The sequence below is a fragment of the Pyxicephalus adspersus genome, chromosome 5 (assembly GCF_032062135.1).
Source record: "Pyxicephalus adspersus chromosome 5, UCB_Pads_2.0, whole genome shotgun sequence".
NCBI classification, from domain to species: domain Eukaryota; kingdom Metazoa; phylum Chordata; class Amphibia; order Anura; family Pyxicephalidae; genus Pyxicephalus; species Pyxicephalus adspersus.
In genome coordinates, this window is record NC_092862.1 from 7,239,843 (window position 1) to 7,254,620 (window position 14,778).

Below are 14,778 nucleotides of genomic sequence, written 5' to 3' on the forward strand. Positions count from 1 at the left end.
CATTGTATATAGTCATTACTAAATTTTTTTTTACATAATGCATTGCACACAACCAGCTGGCCCCTCCCACTATCCATGATTTGCATAGTAAAGATCTTTTTGATTCCCAAACAAGGAATGTGTTTTGTTTATTGTTGCATTAATATTATAAAGCTTCATTTTTGGGCATTTATATCTACATAGAGTGAAGCTTGGCATATATTTTGCTTTAACGCCTAATGTCTAAGTTTTGAAAAAGAGGGGGACGGGGTTCCTTTCCTTTTTTTTAATGATAGCCAGGAACAGTTTATGACATTTTATTCTTTATTGGTATGAATGGTATGGACATTTGAAAATGGTTAGACCATCCAAAGTATATGTACAGACCATTGTGGCCCGAAATGAAAGGTTGTGCCTGAAAATATGACCCATGTCCCCTGATGTCGCTCTGGTGGATGGGTGAACAACCGATCATAAAGAACTTGAGAAGAACACAGTGGGGTGCTGTTCGTTTGTCCGCTCCTCCTCCTTTTATTATTATTAATATTAAACAGGATTTATATAGCGCCAACATATTACACAGCGCTGAACAATAAATAGGGGTTGCAAATTACAGACATATACAGACAGTGACACATGAGGAGGTCAGAAAGGTGAGTGGGACAAGAACTGTGAAGGCTTGAAGGTGAAATGGAAGCCAATGAAGGGAACTACAACGAGAAGCAACAGAGGAGGAGCGATGGGAAGGCTGTGTATGGGGTAGGTAGGTGGGTAGGTAGGTGGGAAGGATGGATGAGTCTGACTGCAGCATTCATAATAGATTGTAGAGGAGAGAGTCGGGTTAGTGGAATACCAGAGAGGAGGAGGTTACAGTAGTCCAGACGAGAGATGATAAGAGCATGTACAAGGAGTTTGGTGGTCTCTGGGGACAGGTAGGGGCAGATTTTGGAGATGTTGTGAAAGTGACAGGACCTGGAAATGTTCTGAATATGGGGGGTAAATGATCAGAACAATGTTGTGTGAGTACAGTGCTTGCTCAATCATCTGTCAATGGAAACAAGATTGTTTCTAACAAGTGGTCTGAAATCTGCACTGAACTTCACATTACATTCAGACATGGAGCATATCTTTTATTAAAAATGACTCTGGATAATAAATTCTGCTCATATGGTCACCCCTCACAGGAAAATGATACATTCTATAATCATCATGCTCATCAAATTGTAAGCATGTGCAAATGTTAGTAAATCAACCTCATTGTGAACAACAGCAATACAGATAGTCCCCGGGTTACTTACGAGATAGGGACAGTAGGTTTGTTCTTAAGATGAATTTGGATGTAAGTCGGAACAGGTACATTATTTTAATAAATTCAATTAGGACAGATGTTTGTCTCAACATATTATTAGGCAGTGTGGTGTCAGTTTTTGTATAAAATCCTCACTGTGAGCTAATCACAAACAAAGCAAAAAAATAAAGCAAAAAAAAAAAACTTTATGGAGCCTAGACATTCATTAACTTCAAATAACAACTCAATTCAAAACAACTGCAGAATTTGTCTTGGTCATTAAAGAGTTACAAGAGGTTGCAGAACAGCAAAAGAAAGTCAAGCAAACCACCCCTCCCCCCAAACAGCCTCCATCCTGCACTTGAACGAGCAGGGAAGCCCCTTTAGGATCTAGGAGTCATCCGTATGTCAGATGTCCTTAACTCGAGGACTACCTGTACAGCAGAACTATTAGGCCGGATTTATTAAAGTTCCCCAAGACTGGAGAAGATAAAGTACAATGGAAGAATCTGAGAGATCCAGCAAACCTGAAACAGTTTTTTTAATATTCATTTGCAATTAGTTGGCAAATGTTTCCAATCCTGGACCACATCCAGGATTTTCTGGGTCACCCAGGTTCTCCCATGATAGTCTATCCTCACCAGTCTTGTAGAGCTTTAATACATCTGCCCTATTGTGTAGCACTGCAATCCAGAATCTAATTAAGTGGAAGGCAAATATGGCTGCCTCCATTTACATAATTACCAATCAATTATACATAGAAAGCAGTTTTTTGTTAAACAATCACATGCATTGAAAAATTGATTTACATCACTCAGATCTTTTGTACAATCCAATCTAAACATGATTAAAAAAGATAATATATTCCCTTTAAATGGCAACAAAATAACATTTCTTTTTTAAGAGTCCCTTTAATAAAAGAAGCACGCTTTTTTTTTTTCCTCCCCCCTGGTAAATGACAGCACAAAACAAAATGCATAATCATCAGGCTGTCCATGTCATTCTCGCCCCTGTAAATATCCGCTTGTCTGTACGTGGCAGTTTTATTCTGGCACTTGGAGCCTGTCCAGAGAAATGTTAACAAGACATTTCTGTAATGTAGTTTCAATTTAGTTTGGAGATGGATCACTCTGCTGCATCAGATCCCTGGCAGCTGCCAGAATCTATTGATTTTCCTTTCCAATGCCCGTGTTTATCTCGTTTGTATTTTGCTATCCAGTGCAATTTGGTTGGCCAGATAAGTGAGAGAATTTTTCTGTTTCTTGTCTGCAAATATTACTTTGGCTCACGCTCACCTTTGCCTGACCTTCATCACTTCTGATTTGGCAGGCCTACTCTAAGGCCAATAGATCTGTCCATCTTTCCAAAGTGTCATCTGTGCTGCATTGTAACGGTTCACTAGAAAACTGTGTATGCTTCTTTGCAGACAAGGTCATAAAAAATAAAACAGAAGAAAAAAACAGGAATTAAAGCAGAGAGCTCAGGTATAAAATAAAACAATGCTTTTAATAAAAGAGATAGTGAAAAAAAGTCTTTTTCCTTGCAATAGTCACCTACAAGCCAGCACTGACGCCTGCAGTACCCTTTTCAACCACAAAATGATTTGCATGATTCAAATCACTTCCTTTAAACCACAAGGCATCCCAGACACACCCCCACGACCGTATAGGAGCAGTAGAAAAGTGCTACCTCCTATAAACAAGCTCTGGTCAGCATATGAACTGGGAATAATCATAATATTTATTGTACCATATTAACCTCCCTAGCAGTTCATTTCTTTCCGGTTTATTATGTCTAAAAACGGTACATTGTTTTCATGAAAATTTATTTTACAGTATAATATAATAGTATCAGTATAATAAAGTTTGAAACACAAAATCATGTAAAAATAATAAATTGAATAAATTAAAAAATCTATATATTTAAAAAAAAAACTTTTCATTAAAAAAAAAAAATACATATTATACTCATACTAATATATATACTGTAAAATAAATGTTCCTTGAAAACAATGTACTGATTTTACAAATATAAATCCAATGTATTGCATTCAATAAATTATTTTGTATTGAATGCAATACAAATGATTTTTGAATTTCCCACCCCGCCGGCAACGTACACACGCACCAACGTCAGTGGGAACTCCCCGGTGACTCATTGGGTGCAGAAGCCGGCTGGAGGAAAAAGAAAGAACACAGAGATTGTGGCAATGAATGGCATGGGATTCCGGCGGATCAGGTAAGGCTGTATTTACTAACCTTCCCATAGGTTTTCTGAGTGTGACTCGGGGTTACCGCTTTCAGCAACTTTTTTCTACCCGGAGTCACACTCGGGGTTACCACTGGGGAGGTTAACAGTTTTTAGGTTGGGAATTGGTTAGGTGATCAAATCACCATGTTTTAATTTAGCTGGCAACCATATTGTGCTAAACTTACCAAATGGCAGCAATGGTTTTAAGATATAGATAGAATTTGCACTAGCATCTTCCTTCTGAGTCATCAATACCTCTCTGCATGGCCATTCATTATTATGGGTAAGTTTTGGGATTTACAAAGAGTCAGACTGGATGGTTTGGCAGCTTTTAGAAGATGGACCTCATGTATTTGGAAGTAAGTCGGGATGGGGAATAGAGCGACCATATTTTAGGATCTAAAGAAAATTGCTGGCTTTTAGTTTGTAAGGCTGAATCATGTGTAACCACCAAGTAGTATTGAATGTGTTGGCAATGCCATCAAATGCGTAATATAGATTCTTTCTGTGTGTAACAATGCCAGCAATATCTCCAGCTAATATAGTTTTTAGGGGGTTGTGTACCATATGTTAGACCTACCAGTCTTAGAGATACTGGATTCAGTTCTATAAAGAAAAAAAACATATTTGGCAAGGGATGGAGTTTGCAAATTCAAAGTAGTTCATAGGGTTTGGTATTACTAGGTTGGAAATTTTTAGCCCAAATGGGTGTAAAGAGGCCTGGCATTTTCAAGGGTTTATATGTGTGTAAAGTTTTGTGAAAGATCTCAAGGTTGTTTCCAAGAAAGAGAGATTTCTTTTCAAATAGATGTGTTTGTGTTTTGGGTTCTATTGAAAAAGGCCCCACAGAGCTTTGGATAGATGTTTGCCTTGGTTAACTTGTTGGGCTTGGTGGAAATTAAAAATTCACATATTACACACAATAATCCATAGGCTAAATGATAGAAAACTAATTCCAGTGGGGCATAGCAACAGGACCCAAAAGCCCCCAAGGGAAGTAGGGCTCCATCAGATTACACTTCTCTTCCAGAATAGAAATTGAATGTAACAAGTTATGATTCACTAATATAGAACTTATGTTCATATAAATCATTTAATTGGGTTATTATTCTGGCTCGCTTCATCAAAAATGAAATATCACTGGCAGGAGTAAGACATTTTTTGAACCAAAAGTTTCATACATTCTCAGAAATACCATAGGAGTTATAATACATTATCCTACTGCTTAGGTATAATAGGGCTTTGTGCCATTGTACTCTAAATGAATTACATGAAGTTCTCTTAGTGTCCTCATCTACACTATTGTTTTATATAACACAAGCATCACATTAAAGCAAGAACAACCTTGAATATTTTATTTGTTTCGGAAACATAAAGTTGTCTGATTGTAAAAAGGAGAACTTTTTAGATATAAAAATATGTCGAGGTAGGACGTTGTGGGCCTTTAGAACAACAGAAGCTCAAACACATTTCTCTCTTCCTAATCCTGTAAATAAAAATGAAAAAAGACAAAAAAGCTCAGATGATTTGTAGACCGCATTGCTTAAGACAAAATATAAAATATAATTTTCCTTTTTTTTGGATTGAATAACATGAAGTCCTTTCATTACTATAATCTGAATCATCTTTCAAAGAAATACACCAGGGCATTGTTCAGAAAATTTATTTGGTACAAGTTGTTAGCATATAAATCACTTTCTTTTAGACTAAGGTAATTATATTAGAATTCTGTCGTATATCCCCCAATGTATCGCAAAACCTTTCCAATGAATGGGCTTAATACTTCTCGATACTTATCGGGGGTTAGCAAACAAATATATGTATTGTTTTACCAGTTGTTGGAAACAAATACATTTATATAGGAATATTTGTCAAAGGTTAATGGAAATTTTGGATACTCTAGGGCCAGGAATGATTTTTAACAAATTGGGGCCCAAGGCAAAATACGAAGTGGGGGCTCTATGTGTACAGGATTCCAGCTCCCTGTACTCTTGCTATGCTGTCAATTGGGACTCCAGAGAAGGTGGGGCCCTAGGTGATTGCCCAGTTTGCCCTACCCCAAAACCAGGTCAGCCTAGTGTAGCCCTTTCTAGGATAGGGTGAAATGGGCTCCACATAGTTATGCGTTCACGTATTACTCCATATACTCCAAAATATTGTAGGTTGGAACTTTATGAACTTTATGAACATGCAACACAAAGCCTATTTAAAAGATTAACTAAAAAAATGTAATAAACAAAATACACACATATATATATATATATATATATTTAAAAAAAAGCAAAATAAAAAACAGATAAAACTGTTTAAATCCTTATTCCCAACTATTAAAATTTAGTCATTTGGTTCCAAAACATTACAGTCCATAACAGATTAGATGGTCATAACAGATTCAATAGTTACACATTTCACAGTAAAAATTGGCTTCTTTGAAATCACATTAGTAAAGGCGTTCTTTAAGCATTGGTCAAAAATGAAACACTATCCTCATAATATACACATGGAACTATCACACTGGCAATGCCCTCTTTCTCAATGGAGAAATAATTCCAACCAGATGCTGTCCTAGACCCCAAACGCCGGCAGCTGCATCAATCCTCTGTGCACATGATGATTCCAAGGCTCTCTAATATTTATGTAAATACATTACTTATAGGTCTTAGGAATCCTCTGCCTAAATTATTATCTGCAGTTCATTGTGCATTACATTAAACTCTACTGGACAGTTAAACAGTGAAACACATCTGGCTGTGCCTGTTCTGTGTTCATCTTGGTTCATCAAAAAAGCTTGGATTTTGACATGAATTCATCAAGTGAAACCCATCTTATACCTCTTTTGGTATGTGTGGAAAATATGCAGCAAAAAATAATTATAATATTAAAGAATATAATTAAATACAGCTTGCCATGCCTTTTCATTGGGCCTCCTATTAGGATTATCAAAAAGGAAATCCAATGACCAATGGAATGAGTTTGACAACAAGGTAACAAGTGCAAGGACGTAGTTTACCAACCAGAAAAAAAAATGGTGTTAAGGCAGATTCAACTTTTCAAAAAATGTAAACAATTTTGCTAAATACATCTGCATACCATCAGGCACAAGAGCAAACACTCAAAAATTAATTTAGGGTTAACATAGAGACATAGAGGAAGGTAATCAGCCAACATCCTCCTTTCCATTCAATTCAAGACAACTATCAGTTATCAATGATCATCTGTGTCTTCTGCCACAAGTGAGAAGAAAATCAACCACTGCCACTGTGAACACTTTACATGCATATAACATGAAAGAATGTGATTTTTTTTCCAGTTAAATTCACTTGCAAAACTCTTATTGACCTAATAGGAACCCATACATTTTTAAGGGAACCAGATAAGAAACTCTGTCCTAAATTAAATGGATGTTACATCTGATTTTCACAAGCATATGAACTCTGAAGAAACCTCCAACAGTGTTTTACATATATTAAAGTTGCACTTCATAGCTAAGGATTTGTAGAACTGTAGAATTTGTCACATTCTCCATTTATTAAACTCTAATCATCTGCTGGGATCCAATAGGGATTCTGTAATGCTGTTGGGGGTTTTAGGGACATTTACCAGTCTGCATTTCATTGGCCAAGGAAGTAATGCACTTTGTAGATATTATCCTTTAAAGTGTATGATATGGAAAAAAATATGCAGCACATCTCTGCAATTGATGAGGGAATTCTGTGGTCTGTGTATCCCTTTCAAAAGAGAAGTGCCTGTTGTTCAGCCAAAAAAGCCTATTGCTCCAAAGTCATGTTGTGGACAAAGATGTCAGCACTACCCATGCTCTTTTTCATTAAAGTCTTATTATTCAACCTCTATCCTAATGCCTGACCCTGGGTCTAGAGGTTATATGCAGTTCTTTAAAACTTAAAGAAGAACTAAACTCAAAAAGTAGTCTTTCAACTATTGATCTATTCTTACGTACTTGCACTAAAATGTCAGTCTTCCCTGGTGGCACTGGCTGGGTCAGCTTGTATCCATGAAAAATATAATGATTTATAAAGTGTTTAGAAGTGGCCAGCTTGTGACTGGCAAATTTACGTTTTCTTCCTCTCCTGACCTTCTTCTCCACCGACTCCCCCCTCCTCCCCTTCCTCACTATCTGGAGCCCTCTGAACGGAGAGCTCACAAGCGGAAAAGAAGCAAGATGAAGCTGAAAACTGAGCAGTCAGACTTCAGTGACATGAGAGTCCCCAAAAAAATGGAAAAAAATCTGCATAATTAGGGCAATGGGAGTGGATTAGAAACACTCCAACCAAGGATGGCATTTCCCAGATTGCAGTTCACTGCCTAGGCAATGGAGAGACCTGGGGGTGTGGCTAAAACTAGTTTTTCATGTTTAAAGGTCAAAGCAAGCTGAAAAAAAAGCTTCAGATGATTATACCTTTTGCTTATGTTATCCATAAGCCAAAGTTGATTCTGTGAATATAGGTGCGCTTTAAAGCAAAATTTTGAATCAAGCAGGGCATTAATGGAGAAAGGGATATGCAAAGGTCCTTCTACAATAAACATTCTTAACCTTTTGTCAAAAATGTTGTCGGGATCCCTGGCAATCCTTGCTTCCCCTGTGCTTGTGGTGACTGAGTGACTTCTGTGTGTCTGTGCGAAAGTTACGACATCCAGGTCCGCCCAACCAAAATGGAAAAATATCAAATCTAGGAAGAGAAGAAGGAGTAAAATGGCAGCATCGTGTGATGGAACAGGGACAGGTGAGTATAACATTTTTTAGTTCATGCAGACATGGCCCCTACAGACAGAATTAGGTTTTTAGCAAGTGAAACATAACAAGAAAAAGTCTCCAAGCCTGTAGTATCAGTGATAAAACCTGGGGTACCCTTGGTGGCATCACCATTGGTATGTGCCTATTCAACTGGCTACCTGAATATACCAGGTGTTTCCACCAATGGATATTTTCATCAGGATCAGATTGTGAAAGAGAGGTTCAGGGAACATGGGACATAATTTTCATACACAGCCACCACTGAGCCCAGACCCTAACTCTATTGGAATCTTTGGAATGTGCTGAAGAAGACTTAACACAACAGTTAGACTTTCTCATCATCAATACAAGGTCTTGGGGGAAAATGAATTCAACTTTGGATAGGTAGTGTATTTAAACTATAAATATCATTTGCACTGCATATGTTTTTCTACATGGTTCATCCCTTTTCTAAAATTTTTTTTCCCTCTGGTGACTTTAGGTGAGTGTTAGGGAGCCAGTGTCCCCATTTTAGCAGAGTCTTTTTCTTTTGAGGGGAAGGGACTACCAGTCCACAAGAGTAAACCTGGAATTGTTCATCAGGGTTTCTTTTTGCTAGGTCCCTAGTGCATGGGATGGGGGAAATCCATGGCCAACTGGAGCAAATAATGATGTCTACCCTGACAAATCACTATATGCTCATCTTCACTAGAAAACTAGAAGACTCTGTGACTTTTGTTCCTCTGCTGGGTTTAAAAAAGATACATGCACAGCTCCACATAAAAGAGAGAAAGAAATACAAGTCAATTGAGAGTCTGGGAATTTCAATAAAACCATTGTATGAAATTACTAATATTTTTCCGGGAAAGCAATATGTGCACATTTATGAGGACTACAGAAAAAAAAAACGTCAAGAACTAGTTTAGAATTCCATTTAAGCAGTATGACATTCTTGATACGTTTTAACTTCTAATAATATTTTCAATTTATACAGCTATTTAGCCATGGTTTAAATAGGATTGGATGATATAATAAAAGATTTTCACTGCCCTTTCTTCCCGTGAAAGTTGCTTTTGATTTGTTCTATTTATAAAGCATTTTCTACAGTAATAGGAGCAATTTTAGCGAAGACTCTCGTTATGTATTCATTCCTAACAGCCAAAGGAAATAAAAATCCAGCAGTAGTAAAATAGATAAATAATAATAAAAAATAATATATATATATATATATATATATATATATATATACACTGTATGTATATATTAGTGGGGCATGGGCTTAAAAATGTCACCCACCCCAACAACCATCACAAAGCACTGACATCACAGGACCAAAGAAAAGAAACCATCATGCCATGTCGGGCTGCTTGACAAGCTAAAGGAATAAATCAGCAGTAAAGCAGTATGCTCTTCCATTTAAAGTTCATTAATTCATTTAGCGTTAGCATAGAATATGGATTGTTTAAACCCTTCATGACGGCTTTATTTTTTCTGACTATGTAAAGAAAAGGATCGGAAATTTTCCTTTACTTCCTATCCCAGATTTTTATTCAACAGACAAACAGTATGATGTCAAAAATAGCATTCACAAAACAGAGATTACATTGCACCAACAGAAATATAATGAGGTGAAGGTCAGAGGTGAGGTCTTCAATGTGATAAAGATCTTGAATTTTGGCAAACTATTGAGCCACTGTGGATGTCCTCAACTCACGCCAGAGTGCTGGGATACATGATTTGGTGGCATCCAATAAACAAATGAGTAAGGATGAGTGGTGTTTCTTTCTGTTAAAGTTATTGTGGTGGAAAAGACAGAATCCAGGCTCTGGGCCAAATCTCTGGGCCATTGAACGAACCTGTCTACAGAACGGTGCAATCTTTGAGCACTCCCAAATAATTGGTAGTAGTGTCCCACAGTTAGTCTCCAGCATCTATCAGAGGCTTCTGAAATTAAATGAAGAAAGTTAGGGGTGCGGTACCAAGGCGTGATGAATTTATAATTTGTCTAAGCATAACTTCATAACTTATGGAAGAGGGGTATGTGAAGTATAACAGATCCGACAGTTGGTCCTGAGTGAGAGATGTACCAAGGTCACGCTCCGATTGTCTAATATAGTACTGGACATTTGTGGATGAATGGGATAAAAGTATGCATAAATAGGAGATATGACCTATTTTGCTAGCCAGTTCCTGAGCAGAGCTGTTCAAAGGTGGTCAAGGACTGTCTGATTGATGGTGGTGGTGGTAATGTGTCTAGCAAGAGGATTCTCAAGAAAACTCTTAAAGAAATCCTTTTAAAGGGCATATAATAAATTCAGAACTGATCTCCTATTTGGTAACATTTCGGAACAACCTAATCCCAAACCACAGGGCGTTGCCCTAATCACCAAATTCCATCAAGAATATGAGAAGCTTCACAACATTTGCAGTAGGCATTGGCATGTACTTCAATTAGAGCATCGACTTAGCAAATTTCCCACTGCCAAACCTCAAATTATTAATAGGAAAGCGCCCCCTTTAAAAGATTACCTGGTACACCATTTTTACAGAAGGCAACCTAACTTACCTAAAACCAAAGGCACCTTTCAATTTGGAAAATGCACCCAATGCGATTGGGTAAAAGAATCATTATGCTTTACACTTCCAAATGGGAAAGTACATTGTCCCAATACCTACATAGACTGTACAACACAATTTGTAGTTTACCTTATCATCTGTGAATGCTGATCATTTTATATTTGCAAAACGAAAAGACAGTTCAAGATAAGGATCTACGAGCATATTTATTCTATTATCTCAGGCGAAATCACAACACCAATAAGCTACCATGTGGATATGAAACACAACTACAACCCCAAAGTTATCAAATTTTATGCTCTTGAACATGCGGCCCCCAACCCACGCGGTGGAGACACAGACAACAAATTTCTGCGCTGTGAAACGAAATCTATTTTTGACCTACAAGCCACCAAAAAAAAACAGGCCTAAACGATGTCATAAGCTTTAAACCATTTCTATCGCTTTAGCTTTAGATCTCTTCCTTACTTTCTTTACTTATGGGCACCAGAGGAAGGGTAGAAGTGCTGCACATCCACCCTACCCCTGGGCGTGACGTCATGACTGACTCACGAGCTCTGGACTCATTAGGACACCAATTTCTTGCCTTTATATATTGGGAGACTTGTTTTCTAGTTCCCCTAGCAATTTTTCTTGCTGATCTTGCCTGCTATGTTCCCCTCTTTGAATTTTGATACATACAGCTCCTGGTAAGCCTTGCTCTCAATATCACTTTGATCATAGCAACAACGTTTTTGAATACTGGCAGACACCGGTATCCCCTTACCTCACCAACAATAATTATGATTTCTGTGAAGTTTACCAGTAGTAACCTTAATGGAAGATATATTTTTTCCTCACCAGCCCACATGCTTTCTTTAAACCTACCGTGTGCAATTTTGTCTGAACCTTCGCAGCAGGCTCCCCCTATAGACATTTGTAATTAGACAATGTTTTCTCTCTTTCAAACCATGCTTTTCCTTTCTTTGTCCAAATTGCACAACACAGGCTTTTTTCCACCGTCATACTTATTATTACCTTCTGATAACATTCACAGGTACTTGTGTCCAGAACAATTTTTCTTGCCACCTCTTTGATGTATATAATCCCTATCCAACCTGGGCTACTGCATCGGATTGTTGCAGTAGGACCGCTTACCTCTTTCTACCAGCAATTAACGCTACGTTATATGTTATCACAACAATTCAGTATGTTTAACTTTGACCGTTATCTTTATTATCACAAACACTTCTAAGCTTACAACTCTGCTGAACATTAATTAACACTTCTAAACCATATCACTGTCTTGGTGATACATCATGGTTAAACACAAGTCAACATACCCAATTTACACTTTCATTTATTTTTTGATTGTCTGTTCCAATCGCCCAATATGTGTATTGCCATCCTGTACTGGACCAGCATTTTGATTGACATACCTTGTTATATTTTATTGTACAGTTGCTATGACTTTCTCTACGCATCCCCTGATGAAGTCCCTTGGGCGAAACGCATCGGGTTAGAGATTATTGAGGCTTTTTACATCTGTTGCAATGTTTAGTCAGACAACCTATTGTCTAGAAAGCAAGGCATATCCCTATCAAGTTGACATCTAGGGATGCCTTCATTTTGAATGTACTTTTAACCACTTGTGTCTATGTTTTGAGTCACACAAATCACATTTAAGGCTTTTTGCCAACAACCCCCCATCTGTTTCTTGTTTCTTTATATTTTGATGCATTAAGGGGTTCGGCAGACCTATCACTATAACTACAGGTTGGGGGGTCACCCTGTCTATTTGTACTTACTCTTGATAGAAGCAAATTAAAAAAAAGCTAAGTGAAAAGTTTATAAAAGTAAAACAATCCAATATATGTGTGGAGTCTTAGCTTGTTCATACTGCATTATGGAAAAATGTAGAAAATGATACAATTCCAGCCTTATTACGAGGGTAGCTGTTTGGATTTTGGCAAAACATGTGGTTCTAAAAAATTAGTTCTGTTCTAATACACCCGAAACATCCTGCCTGCTTGGTACAATAATAAGTAGGTTAAAGGAATTCTGCTACACTCAGTGTAAATATTGGGAATTTAGGCCTATTGCCTGGGTAAGTAGTGGTGGAGCACCATTGGCTACTGTTTGTTAGGTGCAGCCCTGCCCAGGCAATGTTCCTGCAAGTCCGTTGTTACTATACAAAACAGGTATGTTTATTCAGTTCTTCTGAAGCCTAACTAAATGTAGGAAAATGTTTTTTGAATTGAAACAACTGTGTACAGCTAAAGAACTCAAATTTTGGCTTTAGCTATTCTGAAGCCTAAGATTTACATCTGTTCAGACATATGACGCTAAAACTGGAGACCGATGTGAAATTGAGCAGCATTATTACACTACTGTTGGTGGAAGGTCCTTTTCTGTTCTAACATGAATAAGACTCCATGCAGAAAGTCACCTGCAGATAGACATGATTTGATGAGTTTGCTTTGAAGGAACCCAATGGCCTGCACAGAACCCTAACCACAATCCTACTAAACACCTTCAAGAAAAAATAAAACAGTGACTGCAAATCAAGTCTTAGCATCCAACATAAGTAGCTGACCCCATACGTTTACTATTAGCTGAATGACCATAAACTTCTACAGACACTCCAAAATCTTGTAAAACACATTTTCAGAAAATTTAAGACTGATAGGAGGGTGGAAACATCTCTATATCATATACAATGCTTTCAAACTGGAATGTGCAAAAGCTCATATACATGTGATGGTCAGGTGTTCAAAAACTTTGGCCATATAATATATATTGTATGTTTGCATTGTTAATAAAGATTAAGGAAAAAAATGCACCGAGGCTCAGCTAAAAAAATTGTTTGTTAAACAAATGTACAGTAGAACCTTGGTTATCCAGAACTCAGATAACCATCATCCCACAGCTACGCTTTCTTGATTGCTCCTGCAGTCCTAGCGGGAGCAATCAAGAAAGGGCTGCGGGAGCAATCAAGAAAGCGGTGATGTCAGGTGAGCAGAGCAGAGCAGAGCTCCGATGATGGCACAGCACTGTGATTGGCTGAGAAAAAGAAAAATCTGATCAGGGCTCAAGCATCATCAGGGTTTCCTTTTTCTCAGCCAATACAGTACTGGAGGTGAATGGGGACAAGTCTCCCCATTCATGTCTAGTGCTCAATGGCTGAGAAACCTCAGTTTCAGAGTAACCTTAGTTAACTGGAAACTACACTTACCTGGAATCGATCATTCCCCGTGGGTGCTGGATAACCAAGGTTATACTGTATATATTTTATACAGGAATCCAGGGATAGCTTTTGAATGGTTGGTATTCTTTTGGTTGGTACTTCATTTTTAGGTTCCAGTCTAACTAGACAATAAGCAAGCACTGGGAAAGCTGAACAACCCATGTTTGTGTGATGTAAAGAACTCCTCCTAGGTCCCAGGCTTTGCAATGATGGGAAAAGTGTGTGGGGCTTTGTATTCCACCTCTAAACTTGTCCAAGTAGAAAGCCCCAACTGTAAAGGACATGGTGCACAATGTAATAAAGCTTCTGGCAGATGGGGCTTTACACTCTATAGAGTTCTGGGAAAGAGGGGATCCCTGAATGGATGGGTGACGTCCAGTATTTAAACAAGCTGCCAAAATGCAAAGTCTACTGGCTGACGCAGGGACAACAGTGGAAGGCTTCTCTAGTGAAAGCTAAAAAAACGCCAACTGATGGGACTAACACTATGGGCTCTATTTATAAAATAGGAAATCTGACATTCCCTTAAACATTCCCATCAGAATCTTCTAGTCCCATGTGGTTCAATGGCAGTAATTGATTCCTACAAGGGAATGTCAGAATCCTTGTTTTGAATGGAGAGCCATATGAGTGTCTTTTTCAAGTTGGGACTGTGTTTAAGTTGTTTCTGTATTCTTGATTTGTATTATTATTTTTCTGGAGTGAGACCAAGTTTTGCTTTTGGAA